Source organism: Schistocerca piceifrons, chromosome 10, assembly GCF_021461385.2.
Source record: "Schistocerca piceifrons isolate TAMUIC-IGC-003096 chromosome 10, iqSchPice1.1, whole genome shotgun sequence".
In the NCBI taxonomy this organism is placed as follows: domain Eukaryota; kingdom Metazoa; phylum Arthropoda; class Insecta; order Orthoptera; family Acrididae; genus Schistocerca; species Schistocerca piceifrons.
This window is the reverse complement of record NC_060147.1, coordinates 44,688,454-44,714,225: the sequence shown is the minus strand read 5'-3', so window position 1 is coordinate 44,714,225 and position 25,772 is coordinate 44,688,454. Positions and strand designations below refer to the sequence as shown.

Here is a 25,772-nt window from a genome sequence, read left to right as displayed (position 1 = left end):
TTACGGTTGGGGAGATACAAGGGGTGTTATGACTTAGCTGCCTCACCCTGTATACTGCAAAATGGAAAACATGTTCCCCTCAGGTGTCCCCATCTAAGCTAATCTAGTTGCTTTCTGGAACTATCCTTGAACTATTCTCTAATTGTCTATCAGATCTGACCATACCGACACAAAGGAATGAAAAGCATTAGCTGCCAATGGGCAGTGGTTTAAATCAATAACGAAAATTAAAAAATTGTGTCAGACTGGGAATTGAACTTTTTTTTAAACAATATCATAAGACTTTATTTCTTGTAACGATGTACAAAGACAACAATGAGGTATAAAATTTATGAATTTCGTACGTTGTTTCAATTTACAAGTATTAAATATTAATTTTACATTTTCCTTTTGTTTTTTGGCTTCGTGTCAAGAGTTCATCGCATAGTTCTTCAGAGTTATTTGCTTGTATTCTGTTTTAGGTGCACAGTTCGCTACAATCAATGACAATTTTGTTAATTTCGCAGCGTGGCAGAAAACGGTAACAGTAGTGGCAAATATACAGTACAAATTATTACAAAGAAAGGGTATTAGCTTTAGCAAAGGTTACATGAGTCTTGGAGCGAAGAAACACAACACATATTAACGTCACAAAAAAGCAGAAAAGAAGGAATTTAAATACGAGAACACTAATATACACAAGAAGGGATGAAATTAGATATGAAGGACACTCCTAGATGTTGCCTATCTTGCACATGGACTACTCAGTTTGTATACAGGGTGATTAAAAAAGAATACCACAACTTTAGGAATTTAAAACTCTGCAACGACAAATTAGGGAGCTATAAAGTTTCATTTAGTTGTACATTTGTTCGCTTGAGGCGCAGTGATTTTATCCTTGCTCAAATGGAAACAGATGAATCTTTCGTTTCAAAGATTGTGTTAAGTGATGAAACAACTTTCCACACTAACGGGAAAGTCAACCGTCACAATGTCTGTATATGGGGCACTGAGAATCCGCAGGAAACAACTCAGTATGAACGTGACTCGCCTAAGGTGAACGTTTTCTGTGCCATTTCAGCCAACAAAGTTTTTGGTCCCTTTCTCTTCGAAGGTGCTACTGTAACTGGACTACAGTATCTGGAGATGTTAGAGAATTGGCTGTTCCCTCAGCTCGAACAAGAAGCACAACAATTCATATTTCAGCAGGATGGAGCGCCACCACATTGGCACTTATCTGTCCGTAACTACCTGAACGTCAACTACCCGTGGCGATGGATCGGCCGCCAGGCAGCCCGTGACAGAGCACTTCATCACTGGCCTCCAAGAAGCCCTGATCTTACCCCCTGCGATTTTTTCTTATGGGGGTATGTTAAGGATATGGTGTTTCGGCCACCTTTCCCAGCCACCATTGATGATTTGAAACGAGAAATAACAGCAGCTATCCAAACTGTTACGCCTGATATGCTACAGAGAGTGTGGAACGAGTTGGAGTATCGGGTTGATATTGCTCGTGTGTCTGGAGGGGGCCATATTGAACATCTCTGAACTTGTTTTTGAGTGAAAAAAAAACCTTTTTAAATACTCTTTGTAATGATGTATAACAGAAGGTTATATTATGTTTCTTTCATTAAATGCACATTTTTAAAGTTGTGGTATTCTTTTTGAATCACCCTGTATTTTGCTTAGTTTTTTCATAGTTCCACACAACTTCTTCCTGTTTTCTCGATTGATCTGTGTTCAGTTTTTCTGGGCCTATCCACTGAGGGGGGTGCGATGGGGAGGTTCCCTTGTGAGATGCGAGCGCAGAACGGTTGACGGGGTGTGGCTGTGGGTGGGGGTGGGGGTGGGGGGGGTGCTGCGGTTTGCGGCTGGCCGTTGTCCTCCCTCAGCTGTCTGTCCGTCTATAGCGGGCGGGGCGACGACCTCACGCGGGGGGGGGGGGGGGGGCGGAGGGGGATGGCTTTTCTTAAGGCCGCATCCAGGGCTATCCGTAGAAAATTCATGAATACTGTTCGGTAGCTTTTGGACACCATGACTTTTCTGTTTCCTTCCCATTTATTGACACATATAAATATCGTTCTTGTGAAACACAACTTGCTCTTTATACTCCTGAAGTAGTAAGTGCTATCGACAGGGGATGTCAAATTGATTCCACATTTTTAGATTTCCGGAAGGCATTCGACACCATTCCTCACAAGCGTCTTCTAACCAAACTGCGTGACTACGGAGTATCGCCTTAGTTGTGCGACTGGATTCGTGATTTCCTGTCAGAAACGTCGCAGTTCGTAGTAACAGACGGAAAGTCATAGAGTAAAACAGAAGTAATATCCGGCGTTCCCCAAGGACATCATACACTACTGGCTATTAAAATTGCTGCACCAAGAAGAAATGCAGATGATAAACGGATATTCATTGGACAAATATATTATACTAGAACCGACATGTGATTACATTTTCACGCAATTTGAGTGCATAGTTCCTGAGAAATCAGTACCCAGAACAACCACCTCTGGCCGTAATAACGGCCTTGATATGTCTGGGCATTGAGTCAAACAGAGCTTGGATGGCGTGTAAAGGTACAGATGCCCATGCAGCATCAACACGGTACCACAGTTCATCAAGGGTAGTGACTGGCGTATTGTAACGAGCCAGTTGCTCGGCCACCATTGACCAGACGTTTTCAGTTGGTGAGGGATCTGGAGAATGTCCTGGCCAGGGCAGTAGTCGAACATTTTCTGTATCCAGAAAGGCCCGTACAGGACCTGCAACATGCGGTCGTGCATCATCCTGCTAAAATGTAGGGTTTCGCAGGGATCGAATGAAGGGTAGAGCCACGGGTCGTAACACATCTGAAATGTAACGTCCACTGTTCAAAGTGCCGTCAATGCGAACAAGAGGTGACCGAGACGTGTAACCAATGGCACCCCATACCATCACGCCGGGTGATACGCCAGTATGGCGTTGACGAATACACGCTTCCAATGTGCGTTCACCGCGATGTCGCCAAACATGGATGCGACCATCATGATGCTGTAAACAGAACCTCGATTCATCCGATAAAATGACGTTTTGCCATTCGTGCACTCAGTTCCGTCGTTGAGTACACCATCACAGGCACTCCTGTCTATGATGCAGCGTCAAGGGTAACCGCAACCACGGTCTCCGAACTGATAGTCCATGCTGCTGCAAACGTCGTCGAACTGTTCCTGCAGACGGTTGTTGTCTTGCAAACGTCCCCATCTGTCGACTCAGGGATCGAGACGTGGCTGCACGATCCGTTACAGCCAGGCGGATAAGATGCCTGTCATCTCGACTGCTAGTGATACGAGGCCGTTGGGATCCAGCACGGCATTCCGTATTACCCTCCTGCACCCACCGATTCCATATTCTGCTAACAGTCATTGGATCTCGACCAATTCTAGCAGCAATGTCACGATACGATAAACCGCAATCGCGATAGGCTACAATCCGACCTTTATCAAAGTCGGAAACGTGATGGTACGCATTTCTCTTCCTTACACGAGGCATCACAACAACGTTTCACCAGGCAACGCCGGTCAACTGCTGTTTGTGTACGAGAAATCGGTTGGAAACTTTCCTCATGTCAGCACGTTGTAGGTGTCGCCACCGGCGCCAACCTTGCGTGAATGCTCTGAAAAGCTAATCATTTGCATGTCACAGCGTCTTCTTCCTGTCGGTTAAATTTCGCGTCTGTAGCACGTCATCTTCGTGGTGTAGCAATTTTAATGGCCAGTAGTGTATATTAACGACATAGGAGACAATCTGAGTTTCTGTCTTAGATGGTTTGCAGATGATGCTGTCGTTTACCGTCTTGCAAAGTCATCAGATGACCAAAACGAGTTGCAAAATCATTTAGATAAGCTATCTGTATGGTGCGAAAAGTGGCAATTGACCCTGAATAAGGAAAAGTGTGAAGATATTCACATGAGTACTAAAAGAAATCAGCTAAATTTCGATTACGCGATAAGTCACACAAATCTGAAGGCTGTAAATTCAATAAAATACTTATGGATTACAATTACAAATGACCCAAACTGGAACGATCACGTAGATAATATTGTGGGTAGAGTAAACCGAAGACTGCGATTCATTGGCAGAACACTTAGAAAGTGCAACAGGTCTATTACAGAGACTGCTTACACCACGCTTGTCCACCCTATTCGAGAGTAATGCTGTGCGGTGTGGAATTCGCATCAGGTGGGACTGACAGATGACATCGAAAAAGTACAAAGAAGGGCAGCTCGTTTTATCGCGAAATAGGGGAGATAGTGTCACAAACGTGATACGTGAATTGGAGTGGCAATCATTAAAACAAAGGCGTTTTTCGTTGCGACGGGATCTTCTCGTGAAACTTCAATCACCAGTTTTCTCCTCTAATTGCGAAAACATTCAGTTGGCACCCATCTACATAGAGAGAAATAATCATCACGATAAAATAAGAGAAATCAGCGCTCGCACAGAAAAATTTAAGTGCTCGTTTTTCCCGCGTGCCGTTGGAGAGTAGAACGGTAGAGAGACAGCTTGAAGGTGTTTCATTGAACCCTCTGCGAGGCACTTTATTATGAGCAGCAGAGTAATCACGTAGATGTTGATAGCTATGTGAGATGCTCAGTTCTGTCTTCGTGTCTGAGGTCTATAATTGAGTGGAGTAGGATCCATGAGGTTGTTGTTTTCTTTTTTCTATGAAAAGGTTTTATGTTTGGTGCGGTCAGCAGCTCATGTTTAAAAGCACTCCGTCTTCAGGCCACGAGTGGCATACCGGGACCATCCGACCGCCGTGTCATCCTCAGTGGAGGATGCGGATAGGAGGGGCGTGGGGTCAGCACACCGCTCTCCCGGTCGTTATGATGGTATTCTTGACCAAAGCCGCTACTATTCGGTCGAGTAGCTCCTCAATTGGCATCACGAGGCTGAGTGCACCCCGAAAAATGGCAACGGCGCATGGCGGCCTGGATGGTCACCCATCCAAGTGCCGACCACGCCCGACAGCGCTTAACTTCGGTGATCTCACGGGAACCGGTGTATCCACTGTGGTAAGGCCGTTGCCGTGTTATGTTTATTAGCGCTACCATTTCTTTAGAGATATCCTATGTTGTTGCTGCTTTGCCGCATTGGAAACGGTACTCTAGCGTGTCCCTTTAATCGCCGGTGTGGCATTTCTCCGACGGCCTTAACTTTATTGCAGTCAGCATGGCGTTGGTCGATGTTGTCTCCTTTATAACTTTGTACCAGATGGATTTTATTTTCGTGTTAAGTGCGTTTTCGTTCAAGTTTTTCCACACTTGTTTGCAATGTATGTCTGGTTTTTCGGGCTTCTATCCTGTTTTTCTGTGCTTCCCCTCATAGTCCTATGTATAACTTCTTTCTTGTCCTTGTGCGACCGTCGACGGCCATTTCTAGTACAGTAGAGTCTCGATTACCCAATCTTCGGTTATCCGACCTTCTGTATTATCCGACCCTTTCACCGCGCCAGCCGACGACAGGTCAGTGACTACCGTGTTGTTTGTTGATACTCAGTTCGCTGTCGCCGTCTGCTACTCCTCACTCCTCAGTGCTAACTTAGATCTGTAGTGGAGTGGACGTGTTGCACTTTGTTTATCATCAAGAATTGTGGCGATGGTTTCAAAACTGAAAAAGGTGGTCGTTTCAACAGTGGAAAAACTTAAAGCTTTAAAAAGAATAGACAATGGTGAAACTTTATTAAAAGTGGCGCAAGATTTATAAGGTGTCAGGCAAATCCGACACCTTCCATGAAACCCCTGACATGGTAGCAAATCCGGCAATATGTCACATAGCTCCGAATAAAAACGAAAGTAATACGATCAGTGAGTGAGCAAATGGAATACCACAGACTAACACAAGAATGTCTGAATGCATGTCATACCTTCCCACCGTGAAACAGACGCAGTTCCGAGGGGAGAAACGAGAACAGAAGCCGAGAACAGAGCCGTGTAGGCTAGAAGGCCCTACGATAAGAACAGGACAATGGGACAGCCGCATCGCCGGCCAACCGCCAAGAGGTCCATCCTCCAGCCGATGTTAAAAGATAGAGCCCTCCAGAAGAACAGTATAGATCTTACGATAACGCTAAAAGGGCCACACCAGCTGCAAGTTTTACTGTGAGACTATACCCGTCTCTGTTATGTAGCAAATATTAAAAACATTGTCCAAACGCGAAAAGTATAACGTTTCCCTTTGGATAGACAGAATTTTTGTAGGCGGAGCATAAGGTTAACATTGAGACGCTGATTGGTCAGTTGAAAACACAGCCAGATACCTTTTTCTTAAACCAACTTCGGTAAACAGTAGTTCATGAGAATTGCTACTGAGACAGCGAGGTGTGTGGAGCTGGGCCGCCAGCCGCCCCTGATGCTGCCTAACCACCGACAAGGTAATGAACGCACGCGATGCCGCATAAGAGCGCATAAGGCTTCACTCAGAACTGCAGAAGTCTCATCTGTTACACCCCCTTTTACGTAATACTAGTGTCGATCCTCAATTAAACTTCGTGGTATTCACATTTGCTACTTGAAGTTAAAATCTGAAACCCGATGATTTTTCTGTTATATAATTATTGAGAAGCCACATCAGCCTCTGTAATTTACGACAACTTAGATAAGTAATCAAAGATAATTGAGGGTCACTGTAGACCATTTTTGATAGTTTTCTCTTTTATGAAACTTAATTTAAACCTATATTATGGATGTGATATGGCATAGGTCATCCTTCGATCCATTATAGTACTTGGAAACCCATTCAGGGAATATTCGTTCACATTTTTGTTGAACGCAGTTGGTTTTTGTCATCCTGTATTAAAATATTTCCTTTTATCAATAGTACAATTTATAACCAAAGTTTTATGATTAGAATAAAAATGACAATGGTAAACTTAACTGCTTTTTCGACGTTATTTTACCAGCTAACTAAAAATAGGAAAGCCTTGAACCCCTTCCACTAAATTTAGTTAGCATTAAGATTCTTTTACAGGGAGTGCAGTGGAGCTGACGTTGAAATTATTAAGTAATTGATTGTATCATCACTAGTCTCACTGAACTCTTCTGAACTCTACATGTCATGTGTGGTCTGACGTCTCCTTACCGGCAACAGGTCCCTGGTTCAAACTAGTCAACTCCCTAAAAAACACGCTCAGAGCATCGTCGCGCGAAAGTGGTAAGGAGACACGACTTAGAACCAACAGACACCATGCAGAATGTTAGAAATTATAACGTCAGGAAAACAACAGTTGCAGACTGGAAAAGGAACCGCAATGAAATAGAGAAGTGGTGTTCTCAGCGAGCAACCTCGGCTGGTTTGGAAGATCGGAAAACCATGAAAAAATGTGTTTATGAAAAAGTAAGTGAAGCTTTGTTTCTATGGTTTGCGCAACACAGAGATAAAGGCGTACCCACGTCGGGAGCTATTTTGCAGGAAAAAGCCTTAAAGTTTCGTAACGAACTAAACGAAGGTGAACCTGATTTGACAGCTAGTGTAGGCTGGCTCGATAGATGGAAGAAAAGATACGGAATTCCGCAACTTAATGTCTGTGGTGATAAGCTTTCAGCAAATTTTGAAGCTGTTCAGTTGTTTAGGAATAAACTTCACATGTTTTTGCCTCCAAATGTCACATCCTTATGTCAGCCTATGGACCAAGGCACCTTAGAGACACTGAAGAGAAACTACCGCAGAAACTTGCTTTCCTATTTAATTAATGCTATGGACAAGGGAGAAGACATGCTAGAGCAGTTGCGCCGTATTAATTTGAAAGACGTACCTTATGACGTGGCACAATCTCGGCAGAGTATTGGAGCAAATACAATTGCAAAATCTTGGATAATTTCGCTACAGGAAAATCAAGAAAATTCTCCAGATGACGAAAATCTACAGCAGCAGACCGAACCAGAAAATACTACCCTGCTTTCATTGTTACGAAAAGTTTCGGAATGTGCTGACGCCACAGAAGATGACATAAATGAACGGATTGTCCAAGATGAAGAATCTGAAGTGACAGATGGACAAATAGTCAACATGGTAAACGAAAAAAAGGAAGACGATGAAGCGGATGTAGTGGAGGAAAGTGCGCCCAAGATTTCTCACAACGAAGGACACAAGGCCTTTGAAACTGCTTTGAAATATGTAGAGCAACTGGAGGAAACATCGTCTACCGAGGTTTTACTTCGTAAGAGACTACGTGATTTAGCGGCAAAAAAACGGCAAACAGCAGGCAAACAAAAGACAATTACTAACTTCTTCACACAGTAAATGTCTGTTCAGTCTAATTTGATTTGTATTGTATTAAATGTTTAACTCATTTGGCCTACTTTAGTATAATTTTTGTGTTTTTTTGTATTATTTTCCGTGTTATCCAACCTTTCCGCTTATCCGACCTTGCCACGGCCGGTTTAGGTCGGATAATCGAAACTCTGCCATAATAGCCTCCCTGTAAGTAAAAATCCTGTACGTATTTTAGCTTGTACGGGATAGCTACGATGTTAACTGGCGCTTCCTGAGATCCTGGCCTGTACGTATTTACTGTGGTGTCACCGCCAGACACCACACTTGCTAGGTGGTAGCCTTTAAATCGGCCGCGGTCCGTTAGTATACGTCGGACCCGCGTGTCGCCACTGTCAGTGATTGCAGACCGAGCGCCGCCACACGGCAGGTCTAGAGAGACGTCCTAGCACTCGCCCCAGTTGTACAGCCGACTTTGCTAGCGAGGGTTCACTGACAAATTACGCTCTCATTTGCCGAGACGATAGTTAGCATAGCCTTCAGATGCGTCATTTGCTACGACCTCGCAAGGCGCCATTATCATTTGCTAATTATCTTGTGATGCATGTACCGTCAGACCGATGTTCACCAATTATGAATTAAAGTTAAGTATTCCAGTAGTTACTTACGTTCTTTGCTACTATAAATTCCCTTAACTGTTCCAGACCTCACGCCAGCCTGCGTGAGCTTAAACGCGTGTCTTTCGGCTACCCGTCACAGTGGATTGGCTGTCTTGCCAGTCCACAACATTTACCATGCGAGCTGTGATGCCGTCTGGGTAGTTCTCTGCAATAACATTCGTGCGACGTATCAGCAACGCCACGCTTTTATGTCGGAGGTCGACGAGGCCCAGTCCACCTTCATCCGCACCTAAAGTCATAGAGTAAATATATCTGGAGTGAGCACTGCGTTCTGCGCATGTTGTCAACATTAAACCAGGATTGTTACGTGATCTCGGGACTTCGCTGTGCCTGTGTGCTTTTTGCAGCGTTTGAAGTTTATAATACCAAGAGTTTTTGTTGTGTTCCACCGTTTGTTGATAGTGTAATAGCGAGGGTGAATTACGTTGTTGCTACGGATGGAAAGAAAAATATGTGAAAAGAGGGATAGTAACTTTTCATGGGTACATTCCATATAGCTCTAATTATAGTTTTCATTTTAGTAGGAGACACTGTATACGTTTAAAAATATCGAGACGCATTATAATTAAGACTTGATTCTGTAGACCTATTTTTCTACGATTTTATGACTATATAATAGATATTACGGCTCGTACAAAAGTTTACAAACAATCGCTTCCTCTCGTAAATTTGCTAGCGGAACAGGAAAGGGAAAGGTTAGTTGTTTCAGTAAATACTATCCTCCATGCATTTATCAGTGACTTGTCAATTATGTATATAGATTACTCCGTCTACTATTTATTTAATGAACTGGGAGCAAGTACGTAAAATGCGTTAAATAAATACCTCGAGGTGCCACCAGTAAGAAAAATTGTGCTTTAGGTCGCAAAAACGAGAAAGTAAATACGCAGAAATACAAGAAAAAAGGACGAATTGGTAGGGATATAATCGCTAATGTGTGGTAAATTCGGTGTTTTTCGGACACTTGTGAAAGTACTAACGTACTGTCAAGTCGTTTTGCAGGACTATCACTGCAAAAATGTACTTCAGGCTCTGTAATACTATAAAGTGCGGTATCATATCAAAAACTACCAAAAATCGAGTGCATCTGAACTGACACCTATCGCAAAGAAGCTGAATGTAATATCACTTGCCCTTAAAAGTTACGTAGCTGGTTTATTCCCGGTATCAAATGAATAGTGTTAAAATGTCTTCGCAACATATACAAATAATCCACGACACGTACGAAAAGAATCCGTCTGTACTAGGGATGTAGTGACATTCTAAATATACAGGGCGCTATACGAACAAAGACACGACGTCCCGAGATCACGTGACCAGGCCGGCAATGTATGATGACAACACAAAATCTGTTCTGCGCATGTGAGTGCTCACTCCAGAGATATTTACTCTATGCCTAAAGTCCAAGTTGCCCTTTTCACTTTGAAAATTTCGTGTCGCCAGAGAAGGTACTGGATTGCCTCCTCTATGGCGCGTGCTATTTCTTTTGGTGGACTGCAAATTTGGGCGAGAAACCATACTTTCGATAACAGCTGTTTGTTTATCATCTTGCCTTTCTGATACAGATCCAGCTCACTGCGGGCATTTCTCCTCGCTACCCCTCTTATGGCGTGCAAAACTGATCTCCAGGTTTGCGCGGCCATTTTTAGCGGACATGTTCCAAGATGCAACTCCAGACGGGTGTAAAATGAATGTGCGCAACGGAAACTAATAAACTCTAAAAAGAAGTTTTTAGCCTGTCTGATCACCCCCTGAAGCAGATCTTGTTGTTGTTGTTGTTGTGGTCTTCACTCCTGAGACTGGTTTGATGCAGCTCTCCATGCTACTCTCTCCTGTGCAAACGTCTTCATCTCCCAATACCTACTTCAACCTACATCCTTCTGAATCTGCTTAGTGTATTCATCTCTTGGTCTCCCTCTACGATTTTTACCCTCCACGCTGCCCTCCAATACTAAATTTGTGATCCCTTGATGCCTCAGAACATGTCCTACCAACCAATCCCTTCTTCAGTTGTGCCACAAACTCCTCTTCTCCCCAATTCTATACAATACCTACTCCTTAGTTATGCGATCTATCCATCTAATCTTCAGCATTCTTCTGTAGCACCACATTTCGAAAGTTTCTATTCTCTTCTTGTCTAAGCTATGTATCGTCCATGTTTCACTTCCATACATGGCTACATTCCATACAAATACTTTCAGAAACGACTTCCTGACATTTAAATCTATACTCGATGTTAACAAATTTCTCTTCTTCAGAAACGCTTTCCTTGCCATTGCCAGTCTACATTTTATATCCTCTCTACTTCGACTATCATCAGTTATTTTGCTCCACAAATTGCAAAACTCCTTTACCACTTTAAGTGTCTCATTTCCTAACCTAATTCCCTCAGGATCACCCGATTTAAAACAACTACATTCCATTATCTTCGTTTTGCTTTTGTTGATGTTCATCTTACACCCTCCTTTCAAGACACTGTCCATTCCGTTCAACTGCTGTTCCAAGTCCTTTGCTGTCTCTGACAGAATTACAATGTCATCGGCGAACCTCAAATTTTTTATTTCTTCTCCATGGATTTTAATACCATGTCCCTCGACTCTTATAACTGCCATCTGTGTCTGTACAAATTGCAAATAGCCTTTCGCTCCCTTTATTTTACCCCATGCCACCTTCAGAATTGGAAAGAGAGTATTCCAGTCAACATTGTCAAAAGCTTTCTCTAAGTCTACAAATGCCAGAAACGTAGGTTTGCCTTTCCTTAATCTTTCTTCTAAGATAAGTCGTAGGGTCAGTATTGCCTCACGTGTTCCAACATTTCTACGGAATCCAAACTGATCTTCCCCGAGATCAGCTTCTACGAGTTTTTCCATTCGTCTGTAAAGAATTCGCGTTAGTATTTTGCAGCTGTGACTTATTAAACTGATAGTTCGGTAATTTTCACATCTGTTAACGCCTGCTTTCTTTGGGATTGGAATTATTATATTCTTCTTGAAGTCTGAGGGTATTTCGCGTGTTCATACATTTTGCTCACCAGATGGTAGAGTTTTGTCAGGACTGGCTCTCCCAAGGCTGTCAGTAGTTCTAATGGAATGTTGTCTACTCCCGGGGCCTTGTTTCCACTTAGGTCTTTCAGTGCTCTGTCAAACTCTTCACGCAGTATCATATATCCCATTTCATCTTCATCTACATCCTCTTCCATTCCCATAATATTGCCTTCAAGTACATCGCCCTTGTATAGACCCTCAATACACTCTTTCCACCTTGCTGCTTTCCCTTCTTTGCTTAGAACTGACTGACATTATCTACGTACCAAACACTAGGAGACACTACTTTCAAAAATGATCTACGGTGCTGTGGAACCTCAGTGGAAATAAACTAACGTGATCACAGCTGTTTAGCTTTTATAGCCCTAATTTGCGATATCACCGTATGTACTGTGCCCAGTGCGTCGAAGTGATGGTTCTCGTACTCGTCTGCAAGATGGAGGAACTCCAGCCATAAATAAACTCTTTCAAACACTAAGACGGCAGAAGGCGGTCCTCTGACTAATATGCTCTAATACTGTCTTCTTCTCTCTGTGTTCTACAGACAAGAAACGCGAACTCCCAGCCACAAGGACGGAGTTCAGATAACGTCTCTAAGTGAGTATAGACAGAAGAAGTGCTCTCAATTACTGATCGCTGCAGACTAAAGACGACTTCCAACCCGGAGGTGAAGTCCAGAATCGTATAGGTTCGCGACGGTACAGTGCGTAACTGTTCTAACTATAAACTCTCCTGAGAGCAAAGACAGCAAGTTCGTCTGTACCCACAAAGCTAATATCGAGCGACCATCACACACGGACGCTCACAACAGAAGACATCGCCTCTCCACCGCTCTCTTCCCAGCAAGGCTCGGCTCCCCACACTCGTAATTTCGAAAACGAATGATATTCCCAAAACCACGGAATATTCTCCCTGTCTACAGATTCTTCCGAACGCCGACCAACCATATTTTAGTCTTTTGTCGTCCAGCGCGGAAAGTATGCGAGGAAAAACCTATACTCGTACAATGGTACGCTTCTGAGTAAAAATCCTTGGAAATAACCCAGCCTGCGTGGTTTCCGAGGTGCCGCTTCTTCGTTCCTCTCACCTGCGTCAAAAATTTGCAGTGTTCGGAAGTATTATCCAGTTATCCTTCCGGCCCCTACTACAATAGCGGCCGGCCGTCACCCTATTGTGCTCCAGAGTCAGGTGTCACGACGCCCGTCTAGCTTCTTCATGTGTTCAAGCAGGACCAACACCTGTGTGGGTCTTCCACCCAGAGCTTGAGTTCTGCCTGCTGTTTCATCTCCACTGGCGTTCCAACGTCTACTAGCATAGGCAATCATTCAATACGCCGTTTTTATAATAAAGACACTCCATCACGTTTCATGCAATAAGTGTTAACAACGATTTACAAGGCGCACGTGACAATGTCAGTCTCCTTTCAATATTCATATATACGATGTACAACCTGTCAAATGATATCTAATTGTGGTTGTAGTTCACAGCAAAGTATGTGGATGAGTGCTTGTAAGGTGCGAAATTGTAGCCACCTTACAATGTATACAACTGGATCCCGAGGCACTTGTGTGTCTCTACCACTTTATACAAATCGCTTCTTTCTATCAGTCTTTTACTTCCGATAGGTATCAGAATCGTCTTCTGTGGATTTATTATTTATTTATTATTGTATTTATTATAATACCTAGTAATGCCTACATTATAGGTTATGTATGCCTAGTTAATAGTTCTGGTCGCCTTGTGGAATAAGTCTAGCAGTGTAAGGGTTGTGTTACAAGGTTTAACGTCATTTTATTTCACTGGTTTGGTGATCTGTTGCTTGTTTTTTTAAAAATTAGCGTTTGCTATTGTATTTCCTGTTTTACGGCAGATTTCTAAATTTTTTATATAATTGCCATTCCTGGTGTGTAAGGCCTTCAGCCGTAATTATTTATTTTAAAATTCTAATTTGGTGTTGGTATTTTTAACAGTAAGCCTTAAAACCTTATTTAGTGCAGTGTCTGGCATCTGATGCTTTCTGCTGTGTTTGTGGCTACTTGCCTGTAATATATCAATATTTGTAAGTTGCAAATTGCAGCGTGTTCTTAAGCATTCTTAATTTATTGCAATTCTTGGCGTATAAGGCCCTTGGAAGAGCAGTTGAACGGAATGGACAGTGTCTTGAAAGGAGGATATAAGATGAACATCAACAAAAGCAAAACGAGGATAATGGAATGTAGTCGAATTAAGTCGGGTGGTGCTGAGGGAATTAGGTTAGGAAAGGAGACACTTAAAGTAGTAAAGGAGTTTAGCTATTTGGGGAGCAAAATAACTGATGATGGTCGAAGTAGAGAGGATATAAAATGTAGACTGGCAATGGCAAGGAAAGCGTTTTTGAAGAAGAGAAATTTGTTAACATCGAGTATAGATTTAAGTGTCAGAAAGTCGTTTCTGAAAGTATTTGTATGGAGTGTAGCCATGTATGGAAGTGAAACATGGACGATAAATAGTTTGGACAAGAAGAGAATAGAAGCTTTCGAAATGTGGTGCTACAGAGGAATGCTGAATATTAGATGGGTAGATCACATAACTAATGAGGAGGTATTGAATAGAAATGGGGAGAAGAGGAGTTTGTGGCACAACTTGACAAGAAGAAGGGACCGGTTGGTAGGACATGTTCTGAGGCATCAAGTGATCACAAATTTAGCATTGGAGGGCAGTGTGGAGGGTAAAAATCGTAGAGGGAGACCAAGAGATGAATACACTAAGCAGATTCAGAAGGATGTAGGTTGCAGTAAGTACTGGGAGATGAAGAAACTTGCACAGGATAGAGTAGCATGGAGAGCTGCATCAAGCCAGTCTCAGGACTGAAGACAACAACAACAACAACAAGGCCCTCACCCGTGTTCACAGTGGCTTGTTTTTAAAAACATTGTTGTTTCTGCATTTTATGGTGATTTTCTAAATTTTAACCCACTGAAAAAACTGTCCTTTTACACAGTTGTTCACTCCTTCATTAATAACGTGTGGTTCTTTTTATTTATTGTTGAGTCTGGAATTAATGGTTTAAAATAAATGTGTATATCTGTTAAAGGCAACGAATAGTAACTGACTATGGCCCCGTCCACAATCGTAACCGATTCGTGCCTTCCCTTGACTACCAAGTTTCAGTTTCCGCTTGTTGCCATGTTCTTTTCCGTGGCCTGAGGGTTCTGTTTAGAAGTCTCTCCACCTTTCCTCTTCGTAGCTTTCGCACTAACGCCGTCTTCCTTGCTGAGTTTCAGTATCTTTGTCAGGTGGTTTGCCTTCTCTTTGATGACCTGCCCTTGAGGATGCTAAGTTCACCCAACCTGGATATGATGTGACGTCATTATGACGTATTTACGCTTTAGTCGATTAACACATCTATCGACTTTTACGAACGTTCGAGATTCTAAACTGTCGTCAGCTAGTGGTTTGTTTTGACACGTGCGATTCTGATAACAGCTCAGTGTGGCAGCGTATATGTATTTCGCCAAAATAAAAGAGCTGGATATTAATAGAAATATTCCTGACCGTGGCCTTGAAAACACCACGGACAACACGTTTCGTAAAAAAGTGAAGTCTTCTTATGTCCCGACCAGATTAGATTGTGTGATTGTTGTATTGAACGCTTATGCCGAAAATAATATTTATTTATTATCAATATTTTAGTATGGTTTCATACAATTGGTCTTGTCAGTACATATTAGATTGTAGCAGCATACTCTTGCTGACTTTTTTTTCTTAATTTATATAGCTGAAAGAGAACTCGTGCAAGTTTGTTAGCTAAGTAATTTATATGTCCATCCCAAGATAGTCTTTTATCAACCATAATTCCAAGTAATTTTAGACTCGGACCGCAGAGACAGGTACCTTAGTGTCCAGTAATGACTGGTGCATAGAATGATTGAATTTCGAACTTAAAAAGAAAAATATGAGGTATTGTTGAAGAAAAATCGTCGACCAGAGATGAAATACGAGGGGAAGTGGATTTCTCAATGTAATCTTAACCAAAGGTTAGTGTCTTGACGCATCTAAAGATTTTGGCTGCTGAGTGCTTCTTCTCACCGAGTGCGAATAACCGACGCACTTCAGCTGGGTCAGAAGTACATCAATTTCTGCTTGAGATTCACAATAACCACGCAATTGCCCGTCGTCATCGATGCTGAACTCTTTCAGCTTTTCTCTCATTAGTCTCTCGAATGCTGAACACATAATTGGAGACGAGCAAACGAAAAACAACGCACAGGACACAAACACAGTACAATACACGATTAAACGCAAGGAACGCAAAACACATTCAAACGAATGGCGCAGAGCACAGCGCTACCCTGTCACAACCTCTCGAAAGTTCACAAAAGTCGAATAGTCGATATACGGTTTCTATCGTTTTCGATGTAGCGTGTATACGTCATAATGACGTCACATCGTATCCAAGTCCTGTGAACTTAGTATCCTCCGCCTGCCCTCATGTCGACTCCTGAGTGCTGTTTGTCTTTGCGGTTTCCGTCGCTGGTGCCTCGGCTCGGTGGTCTGCACCGCTGCAGGGCGTTGGGTTTCCGCGCGGGCTGGTTTCCTCGGCACCTCAGCCTCCACCAAGCTCCCCTCCCTAATCCGCCTTTTGTTGAGGCTGGACGGTGCAGGTGTTTGTTACGGTGCGGGGGCGGTGGTAGGGGCTGCGTCCGCTGCCGGCGGCGCGACGGCCTCGCTCACCGTTGTTTTGTCTCCTCCCCCTCCTCCGGCTGCTCGCTAGCACGGCCTGTGGCGTTTTCCACTCCCCTCGCTTCCGTGTAGTGATGTAAACTGCGATTTTCCGATATCTGTGATTTCTGTGAATGCTACTTTTCAGTATCTGTTATTCTAAACTGTGATTTGTCGCAATTAAGAATCGCAATTAAGGGATCCAGGTCTTGTATCCCTCCGCACTCCACCACTGCTGCACTACTTGCCATTAAAATTGCTACACCACGAAGATGACGTGCTACAGACGCGAAATTTAACCGACAGAAAGAAGATGCTGTGATATGCAAATGATTAGCTTTTCAGAGCATTCACACAAGGTTGCCGCCGGTGGCGACACCTACAACGTGCTGACGTGAGGAAAGTTTCCAATCGATTTCTCATACACAAACAGCAGTTGACCGGCGTTGCCTGGTGAAACGTTGTTGTGATGCCTCGTGAAAGGAGGAGAAATGCGTACCATCACGTTTCCGACTTTGATAAAGGTCGGATTGTAGCGTATCGCTATTAGGGTTTATCGTATCGCGACATTGCAGCTCGCGTCGGTCGAGATCCAATGACTGTTGGCAGAATATGGAATCGGTGGGTGCAGGAGGGTAATACGGAATGCCGTGCTGGATCCCAACGGCCTCGTACCACTAGCAGTTGAGATGACATGCATCTTATCCGCGTGGCTGTAACGGATCGTGCAGCCACGTCTCGATCCCTGAGTCAACAGATGGGAACGTTTGCAAGACAACAACCATCTCCACGAACAGTTCGACGACGTTTGCAGCAGCATCCACTATCAGCTCGGAGACCGTGGCTGCGGTTACCCTTGACGCAGCATCACAGACAGGAGCGCCTGCGATGGTGTACTCAACGGCGAACCTGGGTGCACGAATGGCATAACGTCATTTTTTCGGATGCATGCAGGTTCTGTTTACAGCATCACGATGGTCGCATCCGTCTTTGGCGACGTCGCGGTGAACGCACATTGGAAGCGTGTATTCGTCATCGCCATACTGGCGTATCACCCGGCGCGATGGTACGGGGTGCCATTGGTTACACGTCTCGGTCACCTCTTGTTCGTCACAATAAAGGATGGCAGCCAAAAACAGTTGCAGGATAGAATTTTTTTATTAAAATTCTTGATCAAGGTTTCGGTACATATAAATATACTTCAGCAGAAGTAAACTTCCTGAATAGAAAGACACATTCATTAGAAAAGCCATATCAACGAAAGTTTTTTTTTTTTTTTTTTCTTTATTGTAATTTGGACACCCCATACAAGGTGGGCTGGCAGCGGAACAGTGTACTCCGCTCTTCAGCCATAAGCAGTACAATAAAAAAGAAAGGGAGACAGACAAGTAACAGAATGGCGGTTTAAAAAACAGGAGATACAATAGTTAAAAAACATGAAGCCGTTCACACTTGATGAAACAAACAAAAAAAAAAAAACCGTCGGCACTGGGCACAAACACTGACGAGGTAGATGACACACGTGAACGAAGGAGCGTGGACGGCGAAAAACACTGAGGCACAGACACAACGGCACAGACACTAAAACGAGGGCGATGATCTCCGGCGCGCGAAAGTTCACGAGGCGTGTGCGAGTCCGGGGACCTGCCAAGAGAGGAGGGGGAGGAGGAGGAGGAGGAGGGGGAGTGGGAAAGCGAGAGGGGAGAGCAGGGACGCCACGGGCAGGGGAAAGAGGGGGGAGAGAGGAAGGGGGAGGGGAAGCCCGGAAGAAGAGGGGGTAGGGAGGGGAAGGGGGAAAAGGAAAGAGAAGGGAACGGAAGACAAAGGAGGGAGGGTGCCGAAGGGAAAGGACACCAGGAGGGAGGGGGGGCAGGGTCAAAGTTGATAGGAGGGGTAGATGGAGGGGACGAGGACATCATCAGGGAGAGGGAGCTGGCGGAAACCACCTTGGGAGAGGGTAAGGAGGGTGGAGAGATGGAGACCAGGTGGGACGTGGGAGTACAGGCGCGGCAGCGGGCGGGGGTGGGAGAGGATTGGGGAGACGAGCGGGTGAGGAGGATCGAGTTTACGGGAGGTGTATAGGATTCGTATCCTTTCGAGGAAGAGGAGGAGGTGGGGGAAGGGGATAAGGTCATACAGGATCCGCGTGGGGGAAGGGAGACGGATGCGATAGGCAAGGCGGAGAGCATGGCGTTCAAGGATTTGGAGGGATTTATAAAAGGAAGGAGGGGCGGAGATCCAGGCGGGATGGGCGTAACAGAGGATAGGGCGGATGAGGGACTTATAGGTGTGGAGGATGGTGGAGGGGTCCAGACCCCACGTTCGGCCGGAAAGGAGCTTGAGGAGACGGAGTCGGGAACGTGCCTTGGCTTGGATTGTCTGGAGATGGGGAGTCCAGGAGAGGCGACGGTCGAGGGTGACGCCAAGGTACTTAAGGGTGGGGGTGAGAGCGATGGGACGGCCATAAACGGTGAGATAGAAATCAAGGAGGCGGAAGGAGGGAGTGGTTTTGCCTACAATGATCGCCTGGGTTTTGGAAGGATTGACCTTGAGCAACCACTGGTTGCACCAAGCGGTGAACCGGTCAAGATGGGATTGGAGAAGGTGTTGGGAGCATCGCAGGGTGGGGGCAAGGGCGAGGAAGGCGGTGTCATCGGCAAACTGGAGAAGGTGGACGGGGGGTGACGGCGGCGGCATGTCCGCCGTGTACAACAAGTACAGAAGGGGGGAGAGGACGGAGCCTTGGGGCACACCGGCGGAGGGGAAAAAGGTGTAGGAATCGGTGTTATGGATGGTGACATAGGAAGGACGGCGGGAGAGAAAGGAACCGATCAGACGAACGTAGTTAATGGGAAGGGCGAAGGTTTGGAGCTTGAAGAGGAGACCGGAATGCCATACGCGGTCATATGCGCGTTCGAGGTCAAGAGAGAGGAAGATTGCGGAGCGACGGGAATTGAGCTGTTCGGAAAGGAGATGAGTGAGGTGAAGGAGAAGATCGTCGGAAGAGAAGGACGGCCGAAAGCCACACTGGGTAACGGGGAGGAGGCGGTGCTGGCGGAGATGCTGGTGGATGCGGCGGGTGAGGATAGATTCCAGGACCTTGCTGAAGACCGAGGTAAGGCTGATGGGACGGTAGGAGGAGACGGCGGACGGCGGTTTGCCAGGTTTGAGGAACATGAGGATACGGGAGGTTTTCCACAGGTCGGGGTAGTAACCGGTGGACAGGACTACATTGTAGAGCCTGGCCAGGGTGGAGAGAAAAGAGACAGGAGCTTCACGAAGGTGACGGTAGGTGACACGATCGTGACCAGGAGCGGTGTTGCGTTTGGTGCGGAGTGTATTGATGAGATCCTGTGTGGTGATGGGGGCATTAAGGTCCGTGTGTGGAATGTTGTCCAAGTACTGGAAACCAGGAGCGAGGGGAGGGACAGAGGTGTCAGTTCGATCGCGGATATCTGGGAAGAGGGAGTAATCGAACTGGGGATCATCAGGGATGGAAAACACATCGGACAGGTAGGAGGCAAAGTGATTGGCCTTACTAAGGGCGTCAGGGAAGGGGTGATCATCGTGGAGAAGAGGATAGTAGGGGGAGGGTTTAGTTCCGGTAAGGCGACGGAAAGCGGTCCAGAACTTGGACGAGTTTATAGGGAGGGTAGCAGTTAAACGGGTGCATGTCTGTCGCCAGTCCCGGCGTTTCTTGGCCGCGAGCAAATTTCGAATGTGTCGCTGTAGTTGCCGGTGGCGTCGTAGGGTGTCCGGGTCACGCGTGCGGAGGAAGGCACGGTAGAGACGACGGGATTCACGGAGGAGGAGGACGGCCTGTGGTGGTAAGGTAGGACGGTGGGGGTGGATGGCAACAGTAGGGACGTGGGCCTCCACGGCCTCAGACAAGGTCTGCTGGAGAAAGGAGGCGGCATGGGTGACATCATCGGGACGGCGGTAGGCGAGAGGGTGGCTATCGACCTGAGTGGAGAGGGTATCCCGGTAGGCATTCCAGTTGGCACGGGAATAGTCATGGATGTACTTAGGGGGAGGGTCATGACGAGGGTCGGGGCGGGGGCGACGGCCGTCTGAAACGGTGAGGAGGACAGGGAGATGGTCGCTACCAATAGGCTCCAGGACATCCACCGTAATGCGACCAAGGAGGTTGGGGGAGGAGAGGATAACATCGGGAGTGGAGTTGGATTCGGGACGAGTGTGCTGGGGGATGGGGATGAGGTCGCCTTGAAGGGAGGAGAGGAACCGATGCCACCGCCGTAACTGGGCAGCGGAGCGACTATGGATGTTGAGGTCGGCGGCGATCACATAGGAGGAGAAGGTACGGTCGATGTGGGAGAGGAAGTCGAAAGGAAGAGGGGCGGTGGGGCGGACATAGATGGTGGCACAGGTAATGGTAAGGCCGGGGAAGAAGAGACTAAGGATCAGGTGTTCGGTGGGGTCGGGAAGGAGAGGCTGGAGCCGAATGGGGATCTGGCGGTGGTGGCCAATGGCAACTCCGCCACGCGCAACTGGGAGGGGATTATCGGAGCGGTGGAGGAGATAGGGGGAGGTGTGGATGGAGTGGTGGGGTTGGAGGAAGGTTTCATTGAGGAGGAAGGCATCCACACGGTGGGTAGCAAGGGTGTGCAGGAAGAGGTTCTTGTTGGCGGGAAGGGAGCGGATATTGTTGAAAAGGATACGATGCTGTCGCGCCATGATAAGGACTTATACGAGGGTGTCAAGGCGGGAGAAGGTGAAATGGGCCTGGTTATTGGAAAAGGTGGCGTACATTTTAAGGTGGAATATGGAACGGGCGGCGAGGGAGATCTGTTGTAAGGTGTGGGGGCGCTGAAAGGGATGGACGTTTTGAAGGACAATGGTGAGGAACCTGATGATGTCCTCAGCAGGGGGGGGGGGGGGGGGGGGGGTCAACGAAAGTGAGAAACAGAAGCTTAAATAACGGTGAAATTGCTAAAGTAATACAGGCACACAATCTTTAGTACTTACTAAAATTACATCATGCACTGGAGAATAATGAAACAATTATGCCAAAAGGCGTCGTCAGTAATTAAAATATCATCTCCATTTGTACAACATGTGTAATGGGCACAGGATCAAAGCGAACAGTTTAACAATGTTACTTCGCCTATGAACTGTTGAGACACGAGTGTGAAGGCACTAAGGTAGATTGTTTCGCCGAGAGAGGGCACTTGCATGTGCCAGACTCGCGCATATTACAATCCATAAATACATACATAAGCGCATCAAAAATTATTAAAGGTTGTGTTAATTCAAACTTTGTCTTAATAAATAAAGCGTATCATGCCAATTAAAGTCAATTATGTAAACTAGAAATATAGAACCAAATTTATCTGTGTCTTAGTGTCAAACGGATAAAGCTTGCGCTTGGTACATCTAACGAGAGAGGGCACTACTGTAATGCGCGAGAGTCTCGCGTAACGTAGGCAGTGAAATACATACTAGCGAAACAACCAAAATGTTATAATAAAACGAAACTATCTGTCTGTATGAATAAAACATAGTAGTCATTTAACCACACATACACATTGAAATTCATAATTAACAAACATCACAATATGTAGATCCCAACAAGATAGGAAAAGCGCATTTCACCGGCATCAACAAGCAAGAAAATAACTCCTAGTCAGCCAGACTATATTACATTAAGGCAATGAGGGGTTTGAAACTGTCTAAAAAATTTTTGTTTCGAAGCTGCACCTGTTCATTAAGAACAAAACCATCTTTTAGAGACAGATGCTTGAAAATCTCTAATTCTTCGAGCAAGTCTAGTTTGTCACCTTTATCAGCTTCATGAAGCAGCTCTACGTCGTCCAGTTCACTTGGCGTGTGCTGTAAGAGCCATAGATGTTCAGCAAAGGTGGAATTATATACGTTTTCCCCATTTTTACCTAACTTGTGTTCTTTATACCTAACTTTAATGGGTCTACCTGTCTGCCCTATGTAATAGTTTGGGCAGTCGTTACAAGTAATTTTGTATACACCGGACTTAGTGCTGAGTTCTTCTCGTGCTCCAATATTATGAATTACTCTACGTTTGAGGCTATTATTTACGGAAAAAGCAACTCTATAACCGTATTGTTTCTGTAAAAGTCTTTTAATCTTATATGAAACGTTCCCTAAAAATGGAATAGAAATAAAGTTATTACTCTCATAGTTTTTTGCCCTGTTATCTCCTAAAGTAGAAAATTTTACAGCTGTTTTTTTCTTAGCAATTTGGTTCGTATTGACGGCACTTTGAACAGTGGACGTTACATTCCAGATTTGTTACGACCCGTGGCTCCACCCTTCATTCGATCCCTGTGAAACCCTACATTTCAGCAGGATAATGGACGACCGAATGTTGCAGGTCCTGTACGGGCCTTTCTGGATACAGAAAATGTTCGACTGCAGCCCTGGCCAGCACATTCTCCAGATCTCTCACCAATTGAAAACGTCTGGTCAATGGTGGTCGAGCAACTGGCTCGCCACAACACGCCAGTCCCTACTCTTGATGAACTGTGGTATCGTGTGAAAGCTACATGGGCTTCTGTACTTGTACACGCCATCCAAACTCTGTTTCACTCAATGCCCAGGCGTATCAAGGCCGTTATTACGGCCAAAGGTGGTTGTTCTGGGTACTGATTTCCCAGGATCTATGCACCCAAATTGCGTGAAAATGTAATCACATGTCGGTTCTAGTGTAATATATTTGTCCAATGAATACCCGTTTATCATCTGCATTTCTTCCTGGTGTAGCAATTTTAATGGCCAGTAGTGTAGTTCGTGTTTAGAAAACAAATTCTAGCGTATTGTTATGTTCACAGGTACCCGAACTACATTTCAGTCAGTAATGCGATAATTCAAAATATCTTTGTCAACAGATCTGGTGAAATTGCCACTGCGTCTTAAGACGGTGTTCGTCAGACGAGAGGTTAGTTTCAAAGTGTTTTGATGAACTTAATTACTTAAATGAGATCGTTCCTGCAAATGGGAAACATCCCAGATTGAGTGGCTTTCACTACAGCAAATATCAGTAATACTACTCTGTCAGTTACATTGCTTGTAATTAGTGAGCAAAAATGCTTAATAATCCTTGTGCTTTTGCAGACGCAGTTCCGATTATGATTACTGGTTGTTGTACGTAACTATCCACATCAAGGCTTCTAAGAGAGAATCGTGAACATTCAAGACAGCTCTTAGAGGATTTGCAGTTTAAAAGTTCCATAATTATGAAATAAGTGTGCAGAATGAGTGATTGAACTGTGTTTGATTGAAGTTGTTACGCGGTTTTAAAGGAGTGATAAATGTTAAATACAGTGAGTGAATAATGAAAATTCATTTTCCACATGTTAAGCCGTCCTATAGCCGTAAATATTCCGCCATTTAATTATTGGTAAGGACTTGTTGGAGAGTGACTTGCCGACCCCCCCCCCCCCCCTACCTTTCCCCAAAATCTTGGTGTGACACTGACCTGTAACATAGCCTGAGGTCCAGAGTATGCAATTTGAGGCTGTTGATATGAAAGTGGGGAGTACAGATGTTCCAGTTAAATCAGGAATAGTTTGTCCAGTACTAGAAGGTAAGCGAGGAAAATCTTTCTTGTGTAGGTGGTTGTAGTGTCGGCAAAGAGTTCTTGTGTGTGCAGTTGCCATGTAGGACACCATGTGTAAAATTTTTCTCCAGAGTCTTGAACTGCATCGGAGCAATAGTGAGACATTCGTATGACTCAATACTATTGTTTTCATGTTATTACACTTATACAGAAGTCTGAGTTCTGCTGTGTTAACATATATGACTCAATACTATTGTTTTCATGTCACTACACTTATACAGATGTCTGAGTTCTGCTGTGTTACCATTGGAAAGTCCTGTACGCATGTGGAGTACCTATTAACGACAACTGTCATATTGGAAGCAGAATCAAACACATTTTTTAGGTTACTTGTCTCTAAATGATATTTTCTGGAGAGAAAGGCAATGTTGCTTCTTATTGATATAATACATTTAGGGTTACAGCTGTGTTTGACCAACTATAACTGGTGCTGAATGTGCATGTCGGCATATAATATGCACTTGCAGACACAGTACATCAATATCGTTATGCACAAGGTTGTTATAACGAAGTAAGAACGTCAGTCAACAGATGACACTAGGCAAAGAATGTTAACTGCGCTTTTTATTTGCTATAACTTATAATAACTTAATAACTTAAAACGCAAGCATAATCAGAAATTTAAAAGCCAAGCCTGGTCTTAAAACAGTTCTTCAGTTAGGCTGAAGTAAACAATTTAAATTCAAATCGGCTGAAGGCCGAAGACTTAAAAATTCAAAATTTTTGTTTAAATGCCAAAGGGCTTACGTGAAACAGTACTTTAAACTATGCTGAAGGCTCAAGTGTTACGCACGATGAAGACCTTAAAACAACTCTAATTTAAAACACAAAACCGGCTAGAAGCCATACAAGTACCAACAACAAGTGATAGGCAGAATATCAGAAAGTCGCCGCGGAAAATCAAGTTATCAAAATATTAAGTACAGGTCGACCAAAAACTCCATTAATCATTGAGCGTTCGCGTGAAATGATTCTCTTACACGATTAACTATTGATGAAGTGGCATATCGTCTGCAAATTAGTCACGGTTCTGTGTACGAAATCATCCACAACAGACTAGGTGTTTCATAAAGTTTGTGCAAGATGGGTCCCAAAACAACTCACACAGTTGCATAAACAAACGCGCTTGGACATCTGCAAAAAACATTTGGATCGCTGTGGTAACGAAGGGGACAACTTCTTAGACAGGATCATTACTGGTGACGAAACATGGATCCATCATTACGAGCCGGAGAGTCAACGTCAGAGTATGGAATGGAAACATCCAAAGCCGCCGTGCAAGGAAAAGTTCAAGACCCAACAGTCCGCAGGAAAACTGAAGCTTACGGTTTTTTGGGACACACAAGGTCCAGTACTGGAACATTATGGGGAGAGGGGCACAACAACAAACAGTGTACGTTACAGTCAGACGCTTACTGCCTGCAGTTCGAAGCAAACGGCAAACGCCGAGGGTTGCTGTTAAAATGTGTCGTGTTGTTGCACGACAATGCCCGTCCGCAGACT

At 44.7% G+C, this 25,772-nt stretch overlaps 1 pseudogene; it reads right to left on the bottom strand.

Annotated features, from left to right (window-relative positions):
- Positions 1-4,932: 4,932 nt before the first annotated feature.
- LOC124719160 lies at positions 4,933-5,050 on the bottom strand (annotated as a pseudogene).
- Positions 5,051-25,772: the final 20,722 nt, after the last annotated feature.